This window comes from Humulus lupulus, chromosome 1 (genome assembly GCF_963169125.1).
Source record: "Humulus lupulus chromosome 1, drHumLupu1.1, whole genome shotgun sequence".
Taxonomy (NCBI): domain Eukaryota; kingdom Viridiplantae; phylum Streptophyta; class Magnoliopsida; order Rosales; family Cannabaceae; genus Humulus; species Humulus lupulus.
Window position 1 is genome coordinate 162,741,990 of NC_084793.1, and position 22,050 is coordinate 162,764,039.

Here is a 22,050-nt window from a genome sequence, read left to right on the forward strand (position 1 = left end):
ACTCAATTTTCAATAGTGATATCTAGTTCAAAAATCCCTCTCGTGGGTTACCATCGGTTACCTAGGGCATTTATACTAATTTAAAATAAAGAATGGGGTTGGTGGATCCATTCTGGCTCATGGAGACCTTTAGGTTTACCTGGCATACTTATCTCCTGGCCAAATGTCATAGTAGCTAACTGAACCAATAAAATAATGTTTTCACATTAGAGCTTAAGCACCCATAGGATCGTTCACACTCCTAGGTTACCTTGTTTTCTTATCTCCTGGCCAATTCACATGGTCGCGAACAGTATAAAATTAACATATTATAATGGAGCATAAGCATTCCTAGGATCATTCAGACTCCTAGGTTACCTGGCTACTTATCTCCTGATCAATTCTCACGTGGAGCGTAAGCACACCGAGGATCATTCCAACTCCTAGGTTATCTGGCTACTTATCTCCGGATCAATTCTCATGTTGAGCATAAGCACCCCTAGGATCATTCAGACTCCTAAGTTACTTGGCTACTTACCTCAAGGTCTTGAGCTTAACCCGAACCATCAATATACAACATCTCGTGTGGAGCATAAGCACCCCCATAGATATTGTCTCCCAATGAGCTCTATCTCTCTCTAACTAGCGTGTAAGCCCTACCTATAGCAAGCAATACACTAGTTAGCTCATGTTGCAGACACGTAAATCATAAACTAACTTGCCAACTGTCCTTAGCTCCACACAGGAAACTTTCCCTAGAGAATACCGCTTCGTTAGCCAACATTGTATACAGTGTACTCAGATTAATTATGGCATTATAGTGAACAAGATTCTACTTGGGCATTAAGGTCATCACAAAATACCTACCAAGCGTATTCATCCTAACTTGTTTTAAACCATAATGACATTTCAAATTTTGGGGAAATTTTTTCTCTTGGGTCAAGATATTTGAAAGTCAGTTTTCTACCGAATTCCCTCGGCTCCATTTTCCCTATCGAGCATAGCTAGGAAAATATTGTTTTGGAAGCTTTAAGCTTTACCAAACTATACTCTTTCTTTGATTTTACCAAAAACCCCACGTTTTCTAGTAAAATCACATTAATTATAAACTATGATAATTTAAGTTGAAATAATTAGTTAAGAAAAAATTACAAGAAATATTTAATTAGGTTTAATTTTTTTAAGAGAAATTAAGATAAAAATTAACTTTATTTTAAAAAAATTATTTAATTCATGTATTGGAAAATTAGGAGTCTGGACCAGTTTTGATTTTTCTTAAACAAAACCATTTAGTTAATACAATTATTAATTCTCTATTATCCAATTAATCTCAAAAATCATGTTAATGTGTTAAACAAAAATTTACAATTACTAAGATTAAATTATAATTCTCTTAGTTAAATACTTAGAAAAATCCTCACTTTTTCCTATGTTTAAACCTTGAAACTTTAGTTTCTAAGTAGTGTAATTTTAGAAGTTTACATTTTGAAAACTATAGCTTCAAAAATTCTTAAACATTACAAAGCTAAACTTTGCTATTCCACAAAGTTCCTTGCCAAATTTTACACAAAAATAACACTTTTTCTTAGTGAAATATATTTCAAAAAGTATAAATTCAAAGCTGTCTAGAAATAGGTCAAACTTTTTAGTAAATATTAGGAATTTATAAAATCCATTTGGTTTAATATTTTAGTCTGAAATTTCTTAGGCCAATACTATGTTATGCAAATATTTTTCATACCAAAAATCAGGTTATGTAAACTATTTCTACTTTCTGAAATGGGTCATAAAAAGTGTCTCCCTAGAAGCTATGTTGAGTTTTCTTAAACTATTATCAAACTTTGCAAATTCATAACTCTCACCCTTTTTAACTTTTTTCTTTCAAATTTTATTAGTTGGTTCATCAATATCAAAATAACATTCACTCCAAAAATCAGCAAAAAATTTCAATAATTTTCCTATAGAAATTGTTTTCCGAATTCTACTATTTACTCGGTTTTTGAAAAACAAAAATTCAGATTGCACATAAATTTTACAAAAACCATATCCTGGTCAATTCAAAGCCTTTTTGCACATTTTAAAACACTATAGACATTAGCACATCGTAAATTACAATATGAAACCAAGAAAATCGAGAATCTGATTCACCCATAATTTTTTTAACCCATTTGAAGTCAGGTCCTAAATATTTTCTAACTAAATCAAGATTTTGCCTATGGAATATTGGATTCCATCACTATCAAACATCTAAACCCTTATGATTGTATAACCAAAACTAAATTGAACATTATCAAAGTTCCATTAATCAATTAAAACATGAAAATTTTCACAAGATTCAATCAAAAGAACATTGGAGGTGATAATTTACCTCTTGGTGACCTTAGTTTCAATTTTGGTGACTTCTAAAACCTCGAACTCCTTGCCCATCCTTTAGTCTACACATATTCACTCCCCAAAAGTGTAGTATCCCAGAATATTTACTTAGCTAGCTAGATAGTAGTAGTAGTTAATATTAGTTTGTAGTATGTTAGATTCCGTAGATTTTTGGTTCAAGCCAGGACTTAGTTGGACACTCATAGCAACAGTTATGGATTTTATAAGTTTAACCTATAGTTTACAAATATTAATTATAACATAAGGTTTGATTAATATTTTTGGTTCTAGAAATTTATTATAACCTAAGGTTTAGATAGAACCATTAAGAGCATGACACTTGACATAATCATGTTTATTAAGGATTTAAGTATTTTAATAAATAGTTTATTTAAAAGAAAGATCTAGAAGCTCTAGAATCTTCCAGAAACTGTTAGGATCGTATTATGACTCAGTCAAAGTTGTTTACTCAATTCAAAATATGCTAAAAAAAGTGCAAAAACATGTTTTATATATCAACGTATGCCGATATATCGCATTTATAGAGGTCGATATATAGCCTACGGAAGATACGGAAAACACATCGACTTTGCATGAACATTCGAACGAGGCTCGGGAAAATGGACCAGCTGATATATAGCCTAGGGTAGGCGATATATCGACCCTGGTGCTTTAATTTTTGAAAGTTTGGATTTTAAATTTTAAAAATAGCCTTAACCAGTTAGACGTAACTTTGACCGATCGAGTTTTGGGCGTCTGTTGAACGAAAATTCAAATCTTTTTCATTTTATAATCATTTATTTATTCAAATTAAAGGTGTTAGTTTCACTCCTTGAACTATATAAATTGGACCTAGTACTCAGCCCTTTTCTTCATTCTTCAAGGAATTGTTCAGAGCCTCCAAGTTGCTAGTGTTACTATAGCGAGAAACACTTGGGTTTTGGGTTAAAAGCTTTATCATTCTAAGCTTTTCTAAACACTTGGGAAGTGAGATATAGTGAGATTTCGGTATCGAGGTTTAGATCAATTCATAAGATCATTCAAAGTATGGTTCTTTAATTTTCTTTATTTTCTTTCTTTCAGATCCTAACTCTTGTTTATAATTCTTGGTTAGGTTTTTAAGTTCCTTGAAACTTAAGGTTCTTCTTGGTAAGTTTCTTCTTGATGGTTTAGTTCTCTTTTCATATTTATTCTTTAAAGATACTCACCATTCTTACTGTTGGTTTTTAGGAGTGTTCTAATCCCTGTTGTTGTTCCAAAATATCCCAGTTTGTGGTAAGGAAAATAGGATAGATGATATGTGTTTATATGTTTATGATATGATATGTTTTATTTATGTGTTTTGTAGTCCTTGGGCATATGACTTGCTTAGATGGCAAGCCCCAATAATTTTTATCATTTTCATGGTTTAGAGTTATGATTAACCCTACCTCGATTAGTAAACAGAGGACCTAGATGGTTTATCACATGCCATGTTAATGAGTTAATGGCCATTAATATTGTAGTCCTATATGGAATATGTTTTTATAGTCATATGTTTTGTTTATGATTTAGTCTTATGTTTATGATTTATGATATATATGTTGTTAGTAGATTTTCCTTGTTGGGTACTATGCTCAAGCCTTTATTTTTAGCTTGATGCAGGGAAATGATTTATGGAAGGCGGAAAGATTCATGGCAGCTTGGCTTGTGTGTTGAGGATGAATGGATTGAATGGACTGTGTGCCGATCGAGGATGACGTTGTTTTTAAGTCTTTTTATTTATGCTTTTATGTATTTCCACATTTAGTATTTAAACAAATTAAAGTTATGTTTTATGTTTTGTAAACAATGGGATCCCACACCATATCACATTTTATTTTATAGTTTTACCTTATCTTGTATTGGTACAATATTTTGGGTTTTAAATAAAGTTATGTTATTTATGATATATGTTTCCCAAAAATAGTAGCTATGTCTAGTAGTTTTAATGGTCCAAGGTCTTAGAAATAGTTGGGTCATTACAGTTGCTATCAGAGCAACAGTTCATATGCATGAAGTTTTCCTTGATACATACGCACAAGCTCTGAATCTAACCGTCAATGTAACTGTTTATGTTTATTATACTTATGTTTATGTTATGGCTAATGTTTTAGCCCTTATGTTTTCAGTTAAGAATGGATGGAGCCTTGACCTATGAGGATATCTGAGAAATTAAGGCATTAAAAAGGATTAGAGAGCCAAGGAATACCGTATGAGTGTTAGAAAGAATCACTCGGAGATTGATTTTATTCCAAAGGAGATAGTTCTCCTCCAAACTACTAAGCAAATTATGATGAGAGCTACAAAGCAATATGTCTTAGTAATTAGGCTTTTTAAATATAATCATTCTGTAATTTCAGGCATTAGAAGAAATATGGAAGACTATAGATGATGAAGATGATTTACCGGTAGCCATGAGATATTATTTTCTCATACTTAGGTTCACCTCTAAGTTGGAATTTCAATTCACTAATGAGCAAAAACATAGAATCTTTATGAATCTTCCCCGAGGAAATTTTGAGGCTCAACATAATGATGATTATGATGAAATAGAGGATGATATGTTAGATGAAGGGTCAGATGTAGAAGATCCTAATTTTTAGTTATGTTAGTGTATTTATTTTGCATTTATGATTGTACTTAGTGAAAACCTTTTTCCAAATAAATATTATTGTTATTTTTGAATGACATGTATGAGTTCGGTGAGGGTGGATACAAATGAATGGACCAAGTTCTATATTGAGAGTTTAGGGGGCCATAGTAGTGGGAACGATTTTATAGATCCCAGCCCTCCCTCAACATGGTTAAGTTTGGAACATCGACGAGTTTCGAGCTTGAGAATTAAGTCATATAGGATGATTAGAAACAGCCTTAGAAAGTAATAAAGATGGCTTATTTTTCTAAATATAGAAACACACCCTAATTATACAAAAGGGTTACTTAATTTTTCATAAGAAATCATAACTAATAGGTCCGAGTTATGTTTGCTTAGATTAAGTTTTTGCCTTAGAGCCTATTAGGGTAAGTTCTAACATGTTTTTCTCGACTGTTAAAACTCTACTGAAGATGTCGCTCAGAAGGTCTACATGCACAAATTCCAATGCCTCTAACGCCACTCACGAGACTAATGAAGCCCCTCTAGTTCGCAGAAGAGGAGCGCGTACTACCAATACTGCTGCTAACAGAAGTGCACCGCCGCCTCCGGTTGACGACACCACTGAAATTGTCCGACTACAAAAACAAGTGGAAGAACTGCTTCAGCAACAATACCAACAGGCTCAATTGCAGCCTCAAACTCAGTCTCAGCCTCAGCCTCAGCCTCAGCCGCAACTGCAGCCTCTACCAGTGGTTCAAGCACCCCAAGAAGTAGGTCCTTATGGGGGATGGCCAATGGTGAATTATGCGCCCTACCCAGCTCAGTATGTGGAGCCAATCTACGAGCGATTTTGTAAGCAAAATGCTCCAAACTTTGAAGGGACAACAGATTCCTTTGAGGTGGAAGAATGGCTAATGTAGAGCCGATCCTAGTACACATGAATCTCGGCAACACAAACCGTATATCCTGCATTTCTTCTCTTCTAAAGAAAGATACTAGAATATGGTGGGACTTAGTACAGCAGACTAATGATGTTGCCACCATGACATGGACTAGATTTGTGGAGCTCTTTCACAAGAAGAGTTCACCACAAGGGCAGAAGAGTTCACCAGTTTGAAGCAGGGCAACTTATCGTTAGTAGAGTATGCTCGTCAGTTTGACCGACTAGCCAAGTTTGCACCAGAGTTGGTTCCAACAGACTTTTTGAGGGTCACCAAGTTCGTTAGAGGACTCAGACCAAAGATTGAGCTAGGAGTCAAGCTAGCAACTCCTGGAACCACTTCTTTCGCCGGTGCTCTAGAAACGGCTGTAGAAGTGGATAGGCTTCAGGCGAATGTTAGCAAGGAGGAGGCCAGCAAGCCTGAACCTAAACAGTAGAATCAACCTCAGAATGGTCGGAACCACCACAACAACCATCAGCCTAGCAACAATAATGGTCAGAAGAGGAGGCATCCTAATAATAAGCAGTCCGGCAATGATAAAAGAGCACGGACAAACAATGGGGCAATAGGTCGGGATATGTAGAATACCCGCAGTGCTCTAAATGCCAAAAGAAACATCCTGGGGAGTGCCGTGCAAACACCAAGGGATGTTACAATTATGGTCAGGAAGATCATCAGAAGAAATAATGTCCACATCTCAAGCGAGAAGAGAAAAGGGACAACAAGATGGTTCCAGCCAGAGTCTTTGGCTTGACCCAGGGAGAAGTTGAAGCTACTAACAAAGTGGTCACAGGTCAGATTCCTATCCTCGATAATATATGTTCAGTATTATTTTATTTTGGAACAACACACTCGTATATCTCATTAGGAATGATAGAGAAATTAGACAAACCTTGTGAAAGATTTAGAATTAGGTTTGTAACAGAATTGCCTTCGGGTGAAGTAGTCTTGTCATCACGTATAGTACGAGGCGTACCGATCAAAATCGAGGATGTAGAACTAGAAGGAGACTTGATAGAGTTAGAGACCAAAGACTTCGACTTGATACTGGGCATGGATTGGCTAGCAAGGCATGGCGCAACCATTGATTACGGACGCAAGCAAGTGATGTGCGAAACTCCTGACGATCAAAGACTATGTTTTATGGGAAAGGTTTCAGGACTACGGACACTGCTTATTTCATCTCTCAAAGCTCAGAGGATGATAGAAAAAGGATTTCATGCATTCTTAGCCAGTGTCACGGATGTGGAAAAGGAAACACCGCTAAATGTTGGAGATGTTCGCATAATAAAAGAATTTTTTGAAGTATTTCCTGACGACTTACCAGGGTTGTCGCCAACTCAGGAAATTTACTTCACAATCGAGCTAGTATAGGCATCGAGCCTATCTCAAAGGCACCATACCAGATGGCACCTACCAAACTCAAGGAGTTAAAGACGTAGCTGCAAGAACTCTTAGACTTGGGTTTCATTAGACCGAGCCATTCGCCAGAGGGAGCACCGGTTCTATTTGTGAAGAAGAAGGACGGAAGCATGCGAATGTGTACAGATTACCATGAGATGAATAAGGTAATGATTAAGAATAAGTACTCGCTACCCCAGATTGACGACTTGTTTGATCAACTCTAAGGAGCAACCATGTTTTCAGAGATTGATTGACGGTCCAGGTATCACTAGCTCAAGGTACGGGAAAAGGATATTTCGAAGACAACTTTTAGAACTCGATATGGACATTATGAGTTTTTAGTTATGTCTTTTGGTCTTACCAATGCTCTAGCTGCATTTACGGACTTAATGAATCGGGTCTTCAAGGATTACTTGGACAAATTTGTCATAGTGTTCATCAACGATATTTCGATGTACTCTAAGGACGAAGTTGAGCACGAGGAACATTTAAGAATGAAAATATTACGACTAAAGGAGCATCAAATTTACGCCAAGTTCAAGAAGTGTGGATTTTAGCTTTCACAAGTAGCGCTCCTCGGCCACATAGTCTCCAAGGATGGAGTTGTTGTAGACCCAACTAAAGTAGAGGCTGTGAAGGATTGGCCAAAACCTAAGAATGCATCAAAGGTTAGAAGTTTTCTTGGGCTAGCAGGCTACTATCGAAGGCTTTTAGAAGGCTTTTCTAAGATAGCCACTCCGCTTACTAACCCGACCCAGAAACAACAAAGGTTCAACTGGACAAATATGTGTGAAGAGAGCTTCTAGTTGCTTAAGGATAAGCTATGCTCAGCACCAGTACTTTGTGTACCGACACCCAACGAGAAGTTTGTAGTCTACTGTGATGCGTCAAAGCAAGGTTTGGGTTATGTGCTGATGCAGAATGACAAAGTAAGAGCTTATGCCTTAAGGAAGCTGAAGGAATATGGGCAATGCTATCCAACGCACAATATGGAGTTGGCAGCGGTGGTCTTTGCATTAAAATCTGGCGCCATTATCTTTATGGAGAACGGTGTGAGATTTATACGGACCACAAGAGTTTAAAGCAATTCTTCACATTGAAGGAGCTCAACATGAGGCAGCACAGGTGGTTAGAAATAGTAAAGGAATATGACTGTGAAATCTTATACAACCCAGTAAAAGCAAACGTAGTTGCTGATTCGCTAAGCAGAAAGAGTATTGGGAATCTAGCAGCGTTAATCGGAGTAGAAAAGCCACTTTAGCAAGAGCTGATCAATGCCGTAATAGAAGTAATCATTGGTAAACTGGCTAATTTGTCCATCCAGTCAAGTCTGTTAGAAGATATACAGATCAAGCAAGGGCATGATGACACATTAGTATCTCACATAGTTGCAGTTAAAGAAGGCAAGGCCATAGATTTCTCTATACCAGGCAAGGAGTCCTTGAGACATAAGGACCGAGTATGCGTGCCAAATGATCATGGAATTAAGATGAATATTTTAGAAGAAGCGCACAATACCCCATACTCAATTCACCCAGGGTCAACCAAGATGACTCGCGACCCTAAAGCATTGTATTGGTGCCCAGGAATGAAGAAAGATGTAGTGGAGTATGTGTCTAAATGCTTAGTATGCCAGCAAGTGAAAGCAAAACATCAGCGGCCTGCAGGCTTATTGCAACCGCTTAGTATTCAATAATTGAAGTGGGAAGACATAGCCATGGATTTCGTGACGGGTTTGCCACGAACATATAAGTAGCATGACCCAACTTAGGGAATAGTAGATAGACTAACCAAGTCAGCTCACTTCTGGCCTATCAAGACTAAGTACACAACAGATCAGTACGCAGATGTTTATGTCCGAGAAATAGTACGACTACATGGAATCCCTATGATCATAGTATTTGTAACACCCCAAGTTACTAATAAGGTTTAGGACCTTGACTAGCGTGCCTGGAGGGCAATAAGTGAATTAACATGATAATATATGAATTTGAATGAATATGTGATTAGAATGCATGTTTAGGTGGAATAAATATGCATGTGGACCCCATTTGTATGTTAGGGGTAAATTGGTAATTTTGGCCCGCTGAGGGCATAAATGTGATAATTGTATTATGTGATGTGTACAACGTGAGTGTGGTGATATTAATGTGATGCACGTGCCGAGACGGTCCTAGGGAGCTAATTATTTTAAAAGTCACAACGGGATTAAATACCCAGCTCGGGAGGATCCTGGGGGTACTTTGGGAATTTTGTAAGTTGAGTTTAGAATTAGTGGTTAATGGTTATTGGAGATTGAGTAACCATTAGTAACTGCTGAGAGTAACAAGTTATGATGGGAAAATGGTAGAATTGTAGTAGAGATGAGATGACAAAAATGCCCTTGAGGTGTAGTTAGGAAAGGATTTAGATGAAGGGGTAAGATAGTATATAGGGAAAGGGTTGGATAAACTTCAGCTGAAGGAAAGGGTGAATCAGGTATTATACTTAGTCATATGTTGGTTTATGCTGAAATTAGAGGAAAGAGGAGAACAAGAAGGAACCTGAGTTTGAAACCTAGGACGGGAATCAAGAGGTTTGAGGCAACCAAAATCAAGATAAGGCTGGGATTGCTCAGAGGTAAGAGTTTGTGCTCTGTTTTTGTTGAATTTAAGCTTGAATTTTCAGAGATTGAGTGTGGGAAATTTAAAGGAAATATGGCTGGTTTTACTTAGAAATTCAGTTAGGATAGCAAAAGGAAGGTGGCTTGAAGCTAGAATTGAGGAGAATTCAAGCTTAGCTTTGATTGAGGTATGAATCTTTATCATGTTTAAATTTCGTATCTGGTGTGGCTTAAGATTTAGGAAGTTTGGTTTGCAGATTTTAGGCTTTGGTTTATGTTTTAAAAGCCATGGTTTGAACTTCTAAAATTTGAAACTCAATAATGGATTTTGAGTGTGATTGTGTAAATGAGTTTGTTTTTGATGTTTATAGGTTGTTAAAGGGTTCATTTGGGGTTTTAAATTGATTTTGGGGCTAAGGTACTTGTTTGGGTTGAATTGGAATTGTTTTGGTTTTGGAAAAACACAGGGTAAAACCTAGATTTTTGGGTTTGCGAAGGGGCGCCGCGGCGCGAGGCTGCTTCTGGGCTGGGGGATGCTCTCTGACTTGCTGGGCACCGCGGCCCTCAAGGGCAGCACCACGGCGCTAAGCTATTTTCAGAAAAAGGAATTTTGCAATTTTGGGCTTTTGCTCCGGGGGTTCGGTGGATGTTTCTGATGTATTGTCTTAGGAATTTGGGGATTCCAAGAGTGTGGGATTAGTCCCGGGAAGTGGTTTTGGATTGGTTAGTATTAAAGGATGTTTTATATGTGTTGTGACTAGGTCTTCGGAGAGGCTCGGGATAGAGGACCGTGCTCGAGGCTTTGGTGCATTATGAAGCTTGGGATACAGGTAAGAAAATTGTGACACCCGTGGATCAAGGCATGGGCCCATAGCGGACCTGTCGGGGTTGCTGCCACAGCGAGAGATTAAGTTCATCATAGAGTTGGCACCGGGGGTGGAGCCAGTTTCCAGGGCACCCTATAGAAGGGCTCCGGCAGAGTTAAAGGAGTTGAAGATTCAGTTACAGGAATTACTGGATTTGGGGTTCATTAGACCGAGTTTCTCACCATGGGGTGCACCAGTGCTATTTGTTAAGAAGAAGGATGGGTTGCTCAGAATGTGCATTGATTACAGGGAGTTGAATAAGCTAACCATTAAGAATAAGTATCCACTGCCTAGGATTGATGATTTATTTGATCAGCTACAGGGAAGTACGGTGTTTTCAAAGATCGATCTTCGGTCAGGCTATCATCAATTGAGAATTAAAGAGGAGGACATACCGAAGACGGCTTTTCGGACAAGGTACGGGCATTATGAATTTCTGGTTATGTCCTTTGGATTAACCAATGCCCCAGCAGCTTTCATGGATATGATGAAATAGAATTTTCAAGGACTATCTGGATAAGTTCGTGATTGTATTTATTGATGATATACTAGTATACTCCCAGTCAGAGATAGAGCATGAGCATCATCTGCGCCTGGTGTTGCAGCGGCTGAGAGAGCATAAGTTATATGCTAAGTTTAGCAGGTGCGAATTCTGGTTACCGCAAGTTACATTTCTGGGACATATCGTTAGCAAGGAGGGGATACTGGTTGACCCAAGTAAGATAGAGGCAGTGAGAGATTGACCTAGACCGAACAGTGTTCCTGAAGTCAGAAGTTTTCTCAGATTGGCGGGGTACTACCGGTGATTTGTAGAGGGGTTTTCCAGAATTGCTACTCCATTGACAGAGTTGACAAGAAAGAAAACTAAATATGTGTGGACAGATTGGTGTGAGAACAGTTTCAAGGAATTAAAACGGCGATTGATTACTACACCAGTGTTAAGCCTGCCGACAGACAATGAGAAGTTCGTGGTTTATTATGACACTTCTAGACAGGGTTTGGGATGTGTGTTGATGCAAGCTGGGAAGGTAATAGCTTATGCATCAAGGCAGTTGAAGGAGTACGAGCAGAGATACCCCACACATGATCTGGAGTTGGCTGCAGTGGTATTTGCACTTAAGGTTTGGAGACATTATCTGTATGGCGAAGGTGCGAGATATATACAGATCACAAAAGTTTAAAGTATTTCTTTACCCATAAAGATCTAAATATGCGCCAAAGGCGGTGGCTAGAGTTGGTAAAGGATTACAATTGTGACATTTTATATCATCCTGGGAAGGCTAATGTAGTGGCTGATGCGCTGAGCCGGAAGGGCCCAGGTCAGTTGTATAATTCGAGGCAGGTATCAGACAAATTAGTCGAGGAGATGGCCAGAGCAGGTATAGAGTTAGTGGTTGGTAGGCTAGCCAACATTACTCTTCAGTCCATGCTCCTTGAAAGGATTAAGGAGGCATAGGGAAAGGATCCCCAATTAGTTGAACGTAGTAAGAATGTCCTAGCTGGAATGATTAAGGACTTCTCTATCTCAGAGATGGGCTTATTGAAGTACAAGGGACGGATTTGTGTTCCGGTTGATCCAGATATTCGGTGAGAGATTTTGGATGAGTCTCATACCACTCCCTACTCTGTACACCCACGTACTACGAAGATGTACCAAGACCTGAAACTTTTGTATTGGTGGTCAGGCATGAAGAGGGATGTGGTGGACTATGTGGCTAGGTGCTTGACTTGTCAGCAGATCAAGGCGGAACATCAGAGGCCAGCAGGGTTGTTGCAGCCTCTAGGGATTCCCGAGTGGAAATGGGAGGATATTACCATGGACTTTGTAGTTGGATTGCCAAAGACCGTGGGTCAACATGATTCGGTGTGGGTGATTGTAGACAGGTATACTAAGTCCGCCCACTTTTTACCTGTGAGAACAACTTATACAGTGGAGCAGTATGCTGAGCTTTATGTGAAGGAAATTGTTCGACTTCATGGGGCTCCGAGGTCGATAGTATCCGATAGAGACCCCACCTTCACCTCCAAGTTTTTGGAGAGCCTGCAGAAGGCAATGGGCACACAGCTACGGTTCAGTACCGCTTACCATCCACAGACAGATGGGCAGTCTGAGAGGACGATTAAGATATTAGAGTATATGTTACAAGCCTGTGTGTTAGACTTTGGGGGATCTTGGAGTAAGTACCTCCTATTGATTAAGTTCTCGTACAATAATAGCTATCAAGCGACTATCGGAGTGGCTCCGTATGAGATGTTGTATGGGAGGAAGTGCAAGTCACCGATACATTGGGATGAGACAGGTGAGAGAAGATATTTAGGTCCTGAGATGGTTCAGAGGACCAATGAGGCAATTGAGAAGATTAGAGTGCATATGCTCGCCTCCCAGAGTCGTCAGAAGAGTTACTCAGATCTGAGACGCAGGAGTATAGAGTTTTAGGTCGGCGATCATGTATTCCTCAGGGTTTCACCCCTGAGAGGAGTGAAGTGATTCGGTGTTCAGGGCAAGCTGAGCCCCAGGTTTGTTTGCCCCTTTGAGGTTCCGGAACGAGTTGGAGAAGTAGCTTACAAATTAGCAATGCCTCCAGCTCTATCAGGGGTTCATGATGTGTTTCATGTGTCCATGCTTCGGAAATATGTATCAGATACTACTCATGTGTTGAGATATGAGAACTTGGAGTTGGATAAGGATTTATCATACGACGAAAAGCCTATTCAGATCCTTGATAGGAAGGACAAAGTCTTGCGGAGCAAGACCATCGCCTTGGTTAAAGTACTGTGGAGGAACAGTAGGTTGAAGAGGCGACGTGGGAACTTAAGTCTGATATGCAGGAGCAGCATCCCGAGTTGTTCAAGTAATTTCGAGGACGAAATTCTTGTAAGGAGGGGATAATTGTAACACCCCAAGCTGCCAATAAGGTTTAGGACCTTGATTAGCGTGCCTGGAGGGCAATAAGTGAATTAACATGATAATATATGAATTTGAATGAATATGTGATTAGAATGCATGTTTAGGTGGAATAAATATGCTTGTGGACCCCATTTGTATGTTAGGGGTAAATTGGTAATTTTGGCCCGCTAAGGGCATAAATGTGATAATTGTATTATGTGATTTGTACCACGTGAGTGTGGTGATATTAAAGTGATGCACCTGCCGAGATGGTCCTAGGGAGCTAATTAGTTTAAAAGTCACAACGAGATTAAATACCCGGATCGGGAGGAGCCAAGGGGTACTTTGGGAATTTTGTAAGTTGAGTTGAGAATTAGTGGTTAATGGTTATTGGAGATTGAGTAACCAGAGTAACCATTAGTAACTGCTGAGAGTAACAAGTTGTGATGGGAAAATGGTAGAATTGTAATAGAGATGAGATGACAAAAATGCCCTTGAGGTGTAGTTAGGAAAGGATTTAGATGAAGGGGTAAGATAGTATTTAGGCAAAGGGTTGGATAAACTTCAGCTGAAGGAAAGGGTGAATCACGTATTATACTTAGTCATATGTTGGTTTATGCTGAAATTACAGGAAAAAGCTAGAAGGAAAGAGGAGAACAAGAAGGAACCTGAGTTTGAAACCTAGGAGGGGAATCAAGAGGTTTGAGGCAACCAAAATCAAGATAAGGCTAGGATTTCTCAGAGCTAAGAGTTTGTGCTGTGTTTTTGTTGAATTTAAGCCTGAATTTTCAGAGATTGAGTATGGGAAATATAAAGGAAATATGGCTGGTCTTACTTGGAAATTCAGTTAGGATAGCAAAAGGAAGGTGGCTTGAAGCTAGAATTGAGGAGAATTCAAGCTGAGCTTTGATTGAGGTATGAATCTTTAGCATGTTTAAATTTCGTATCTGGTGTGGCTTAAGATTTTAGAAGTTTGGTTTGCAGATTTTAGGCTTTGGTTTATGTTTTAAAAGCCATGGTTTGAACTTCTGAAATTTGAAACTCAAGAATGGATTTTGAGTGTGATTGTGTAAATGAGTTTTTTTTTATGTTTATAGGTTGTTAAAGGGTTCAGTTGGGGTTTTAAATTGATTTTGGGGCTTAGGTACTTGTTTGAGTTGAATTGGAGTTGTTTTGGTTAGGGAAAAACGCAGGGGAAAACCCAGATTTCTGGGTTCGCGAAGGGGCACCGTGGCGTGAGGCTGCTTCTGGGCTGGGGGATGCTCTCTGACTTGCTGGGCGCCGCGGCCCTAAACGGTAGCGCCGCGGTTCTAGGCTATTTTCAGAACAAGGAATTTTGCAATTTTGGGCTTTTGCTCCGGGGGATGTTTCTGATGTATTGTCTTAGGAATTTGGGGATTTCGAGAGTGTTGGATTAGTCTCGGGAAGTGGTTTTGGATTGGTTAGTATTAAAGGATGTTTTATATGTGTTGTGACTAGGTCTTCGGAGAGGCTCGGGATAGAGGACCGTGCTCGAGGCATTGGTGCATTGTGAAGCTCGGGATACAGGTAAGAAAACTGTAACAACCGTGGATCAGGGCATGGGCCCATAGTGTTGTTGCTGGGCACGGCCCTAGATTACATTGTTGTTAGGATGTAGTTTTGTTTGGATTATTATATGCTTGAATGCTGTTTAGGTATGCTATATGTATGGATATAGTAGCATGAACGGCAAGGGAGCCGAGAACGGCGAGGGGCCGAGAACGACGAAGCCCGAGAACGGCAGTGGGGCCGGGAATATCACTTAGCACGTGGAGAGCTTATGGTTAGGGTGAGACCCCAATGGGTACATGGGATATCCTTACAGTGTAGACCAAGATCCCAGGCTTTGGTAACGCTTTTGGGATGACATGGGCGTATATGTGTTTAAATCTTATGGACTGCCTGATTAGATATGAGTTATCTGCTATAGTGATTATATGATATGCATATGTTATGTGTTGTATGAGTTTTCTTGTTGGGCTTCGGCTCACGGGTGCTCTGTGTTGCAAGTAAGGGCAAAGAGAAACTCAACCAGCCATGAGTACGGAGAGCGTGGGGGCGGCGCGTACATGTTTGGCAAGCCCGACTACTTTGGTTGGGGCCACTTTGAGAAACGGCTGTACAAAAACTATGTTTATGATAATTAGTCATCTGTAAACCTATTTTTAATTGTAAATATTTTACAAACCTCACTTTGGGATCCTGAATATTATTCTCTTAAACTTCTAACGAAATAGAGTACTTTTAAAGATTACAGCATCGATTCCTATTTAATCACACTTTTATTATTAAAACCTTGTGTAGCGAGCAGATTGCACATTTTAAACTCAATTAGTAACGGCTCTAAGGTGGTAGGGTGTTACAGTATTCGATAGAGAATTAGTGTTTACATCGAGATTTTGGGGAAGCTTGCAGCAAGCTATGGGTACCAAGCTAAGTATTAGTACGGCATTTCATCCTTAGACCGATGGTCAGTCTGAGCGTACCATACACATTTTAGAGGATATGTTGTGCGCTTGTATACTTGTCTTCGGAGGATCGTGGAGTAAGTATTTGCCATTTATAGAATTCTCCTACAATAATAGCTACCATTCAACGATCGCGATGGCACCCTATGAATTACTTTATGGAAGGAGGTGTCGATCGCCGTTACATTGGGATGAGGTAGGAGAAAGGCAGCTTCTTGGACCCGAAGTTGTTAGAGAGGCTCAGGATGCAGGAGCGATGATTAGAAAGCGTATGCTCGCTGCTCAAAGCCGACAGAAAAGTTATGCGGATGCCAAGCGACGTGATGTGGAATTCAAAGTTGGAGATCTTCTTAAAGATATCTCCTATGAAAGGTGTGAAGTAGTTTGGGAAGAAAGGCAAGCTTAGTCCCTGGTTTATAGGTCCTTTTGAGATATTGGACAAGGTGGGTACAGTTGCATATAGATTAGCCCTACCGCCAGCTCTAGCAGATAGCCATAATGTGTTCCACATCTCGATGCTGCATAGATATGTGTCAGACCCATCTCATGTCCTCAAGTACGATACGATAGCACTCCAGAACGACTTGAGTTACGAGGAACGACCGGCAGCATCCTAGATAGAGGGATGAAAGAATTACGGTCAAGAGTATGCCGATAGTCAAGGTCCTATGGAGTAATAGTATTGAACGGGTGGCAACGTAGGAGTTGGAGGAAGACATGGTAGCATGGTATCCGGAATTGTTTGGTAAGTAAATTTTGAGGACGAAATTATTTTAAGTAGGGGAGAATTGTAGTGTCCCAGAATATTTACTTAGCTAGCTAGATAGTAGTAGTAGTTAGTATTAGTTTTTAGTATGTTAGATTCTGTGGATTTTGGTTCAAGCCGAGACATAGTTGGACACTCATAGCAACAAATATGGATTTTATAAGTTTAACCTATTGTTTAAGAATATTAATTATAACACAAGGTTTGATTAATATTACATGTTCTAGAAATTTATTTACTATAACCTAAGGTTTAGATCGAACCATTAAGAGCATGACACTTGTCATAATCATGTCCATTAAGGATTTAAGTATTTTGATAAATAGTTTAATTAAAAGAAAGATCTAGATGCTCTAGAACCTTCCACAGACTGTTAGGATCGTATTATGACTCAGTTAAAGCTATTTACTCAATTTAAAATATGCTGAAAAAAATGCAAAAACGTGTTTGATATATCAACATATGTCGAAATATCGCATCTATAGGGTCCGATATATCGCCTATGGAAGACATGGAAAACACGTCGACTTTGCACGAACATTCGAACGGGGCTCGAAAAAATGGACCAACCGATATATCGCCCAAGGTAGGTGATATATCGACCATGGTGCTTTAATTTTTAAAAGTTTGGATTTTAAATTTTAAAAATAGCCTTAACCACTTGGACCAGCCTTTGAACGATTTTGACTGAGTTTTGGGCATCTGTTGAACGAAAATTCAAATCTTTTTCATTTTACAATCATTTATATATTCAAATTAAAAGGGGTTAGTTTCACTCCTTGAACTCTATAAATAGGACCTAGGACTAAACAATTTTCTTCATTCTTCAAGCAAATATTCAAAGCCTCCAAGTTGCTAGTGTTACTATAGAGAGAAACACTTTAGAAGTGAGATATAGTTAGATTTCGGTATCGAGGTTTAGATCAATTCATAAGATCATTCAAAGTATTCTTATCCTTAAGTTCAATTCTTTATGGTTCTTTAGTTTTCTTTCTTTCAGATCCTAACTCTTGTTTATAATTCTTGGTTAGGTGTTTAAGTTTCTTGAAACTTAAGGTTCTTCTTGGTAAGTTTCTTCTTGATGGTTTAGTTCTCTTTTCATCTTTATTCTTTAGAGATACTCACCATTCTTACTGTTTTTTTTTAGGAGTGTTCCAATCCCGTTCTTGTTCCCAAATATCCTGGTTTGTGGTAAGGAAAATAGGATAGATGTTTATATGTTTATGCTATGATATGTTTTATGTATATGTTTTGTAGTCCTTGGGCATATGACTTGCTTAGTTAGTAAGCCCCAATAATTTTTATCATTTTCATGGTTTAGAGTTATGATTTACAGTATCTCGATTAATAGACAGAGGACCTAGATGGGTTATCACATACTACCATGTGATCTAACCTACCTCAATTTGTAGACAGAGGACCTAGATGGTTTATCACATGCCATGTTAATGAGTTAATGGCAATTAATATTGTAGTCCTATATGATATATATTTTTATAGTCATATGTTTTGTTTATGATTTAGTCTTATGTTTATGATTTATGATATATATGTTGTTAGTAGATTTTCCTTGCTGGGCACTAGGCTCAAGCCTTTATTTTTTGCTTGATGCAGGGAAATGATTTATGGAAGGCAGAAAGATTCATGGCAGCTTGGCTTGTGTGTTGAGGATGAATGGATTGAATGGACTGCGTCATGATCGAGGATGACGTTGTTTTTAAGTCTTTTTCTTTATGCTTTTATGTATTTCCACATTTATTATTTAAACAAATTAAAGTTATGTTTTATGTTTTGTAAACAATGGGATCCCACACCATATCACATTTTATTTTATAGTTTTTCCTTATCTTGTATTGGTACAATATTTTGGGTTTTAAATAAAGTTATGTTATTTATGATGTATTTTTCCCAAAAATAGTAGCTATGTCTAGTAGTTTTAATGGTCCAAGGTCTTAGAAATAGTTGGGTCATTACAAATAGCCTCAAAATGTGATTATAATATCATATATACTCAGCTATGTGGATAAACTAACAAAGCACAAAACTTAAACAAAGATAGTCTAGTCTTTACCTTTGTGGCGCTAACTTTGTGTGTGATCTTCTTAGCTTCAAACTAGTACCCAAGCTCTTAGAACTAAGTGTAGAATAGATGAAGGGTGAGAAGGAGAGTGTTTATGAAGGAAACTTTCAGAGGCATCAATTTCTAGAGTGCTCGAACAAGTGAGGGAATTGAGAGAGAATTGAAGAAAACTTAGATTTCATGTGTTTGGCTTTTTTTGTAGATAATGAAACTTTGGACTTTTTAACTTATTTATAGGTGGTAAAATTGAAGCTTAATTTAATATGCTATTCACCTTGTTGCTATCTCCCACTACGAACACTCACCCTTGATTAATTTCTAATTAATCCATCCTATGTTTAACTAATGTAAGGCTAATGGTAATTTCTCCAATAAGTTACTATGTGGTAATTTTGTTCTCACATTCCCCTAATTGAGATTTTAATCCATGGTAATTAAATTAAATAGGCATTTCCATTTTACTTCAGTGGTCACCCTCCTATTCTTATAACTCAAATAATTAAATTATCCAAAATCTCATTTTTGGATAAAATGTGCATTTTTAAAAAAAAAAATGCATTTCTTGAGATTTGTTTCACAAAAATGAAACTAAAAATTATCCAAGAATTTACCCAATTAGGATTTCAATTTCAGTCCGGGACCGAAATGCCCAGTTTGTCACCAAACCACACATATCACATCTTGGCTAACACTTGCAACACAAATTTCGCTTCGCAAGCATATATTATCATTCTTAATAATATTCACATACATCTCACCACCTCGTTCTTAGTTTCTCGTAGGTGCTCGAAACATGGGGCGTTACAAGGGATGTCAACGCAATGACTTGGGAAAATTTTTAACAATTGTTCAATGAAGAATACTACAACAGCATCAAAGGTGGACGAGTTTACAATTTTGAGTCAAGGAAACCTGACAGTGACCGAGTATGCCCTAAAATTTGACAGACTCGCTAAGTTTGCGACAAACTTGGTGTCAACTATTGCTGCTAGAGGGGATCATTTTATTCATGGACTTAAGTCGATGATAGCGTGGGACATGGGGATTGTGTCAGTTGGCAGTAATAGCACCTAAGCTCAAATTTTGGAAAGAGCTCTCACAACTGAGAGAATGGAGGATATGATCTGCAAAGAAGGTGCTGTTAAAATAGAGGCAAAAAGGAATGCCTCCAGCAATAACAACCCGAATTACAAAAAAAGGAAGGGAAAAAATAATGTTGGACAGTCTGGTCAAGACAAGAAGTCTAAGAAATATAAGAACAATGGTCGCACCAGGAACAAGGACCGGGTATAGTACCTTGAGTGCGAGAAGGGTAAGAAGCATCATCTAAGGGAGTGTCGGGAAAATGCATATTTTGCATAAGGAAAGGAAGGACATATAAAGAAGAACACCCCACAACAGATTCAGAATAACACTAAGGAACAACCTAAGAAGAATAATAAATTGGATATGACTCGTGTCTACGCACTCACAAATACAGAAGTAGAGGCAAGCGCTTCTATGGTCTCAGGTCAGATCTTTATTTTTTGAATTGACTATTATGTATTAATAGTAGTAATCATAGTCATCCATTGCTCGGCCTTCAATGGGTCTGGTCCACCCTCAAAGATTGGGGGTTGCTGCTTTCTGAACCACTCATATAACGGCTCCCACCTGCTCCCAATCTCTCCCGATTGTACAACTGGTACCATTGCATGTGGTATGATAGGGGCAGCACTCCCTGATGGAGCCTGCTGACGCAGTAGATGAATTTGTTCGTCTTTGCTCTGTAATCGAACTTGCATATGAGTTGCTGCCAGTTCTGAGGGACTGGCGGAGGAATCTGGCCCTGGTCATCACCCCTGGTCCAAGACCTAGTGTCGGCTAGTCGTGTAGATTTCCTTGGATTCATAGCTATCCAAGTCAATCTGCAATCAACGACTCGACAATCAGACCATGATGACAGGGTAAAAGCTTCTCCAATGTCCACCAATGGAATGTAATCAATCACAAACAATCAGAATATAGACATTTATCCACATGCACCAGCTGCTAATAAGCATGCCCCAACATTACCACACCACAGCTAAGATAAAAGCATTCACCAATACACAATATGCAGTTAATCAGCCAAATACTCATTTACATGCACAGTGATGCTAATAAGCATGCCTTAATATTTTCATACAACAGTCAAGGGCCAAGGCCTATCAGTATCCCATGCTTCCTAGTAATCCAATGAAAAACAACATTCATAACTCATTCTAGACATACAATCATATATTCACATTACCAAACCCTGAATTGAGCTTATCTCTAGCAGCGAATGTACATGTCCAGCCGGTCTTCAGGAACCCTTAAACCTAGGATGCTCTGATAACAAGTTGTAACGCCCTGGATAGCCAAGACCGCTACACCGTGTGTTTATAAAGATGCAGGACTTGTTAATCAAGTCATTTAGTTAAATCGTGATACTAAAACCACTAGTGAACTAGGATTAAAAGGGTTTGGTCTCAAAAGAGTACATTCTATATAACAAAACATTTTATACATGGGATCCCAAGAAGGAACAGCGTTCGAAAGTCAGTTTACAAAATTTCCAAGGTTTAAACAACTATTAGCCATTCTAAGGCAAAACAGACATTTTTGGTTCCCCTGTTCCTGTCTTCCCCTCAACCGTGGCGGCTGAGCAGCTGGTCATGTACATTCAGCTCACTGAGCTCTCCAAGTCAAGGTTGATCAAGTTTTCCCTTGCCTTTACCTGCACCATGTAGCACCCGTGAGCCAAGGCCCAGCAAGAAAACATATTATGCATTACAAACAACAATAATATATGAATAATCCTTTAAGCATGATCAAACACTTAACACTCATATTGATCACATGGCATGTATTCAAAATCAAAGATGCAACCAAGCATTAATAACAATCAAGTTACATGATAGTCAGGGTCGACAACTTAGGCCGCACCCTCTGTTTACCCCACTGACTCTTGCCCGCTTAAACCGAGCTTAGTGCATAATAAGCTGTCCTCGGCTACCAGTGGCGGAGCCGCACCCTGTGCGCT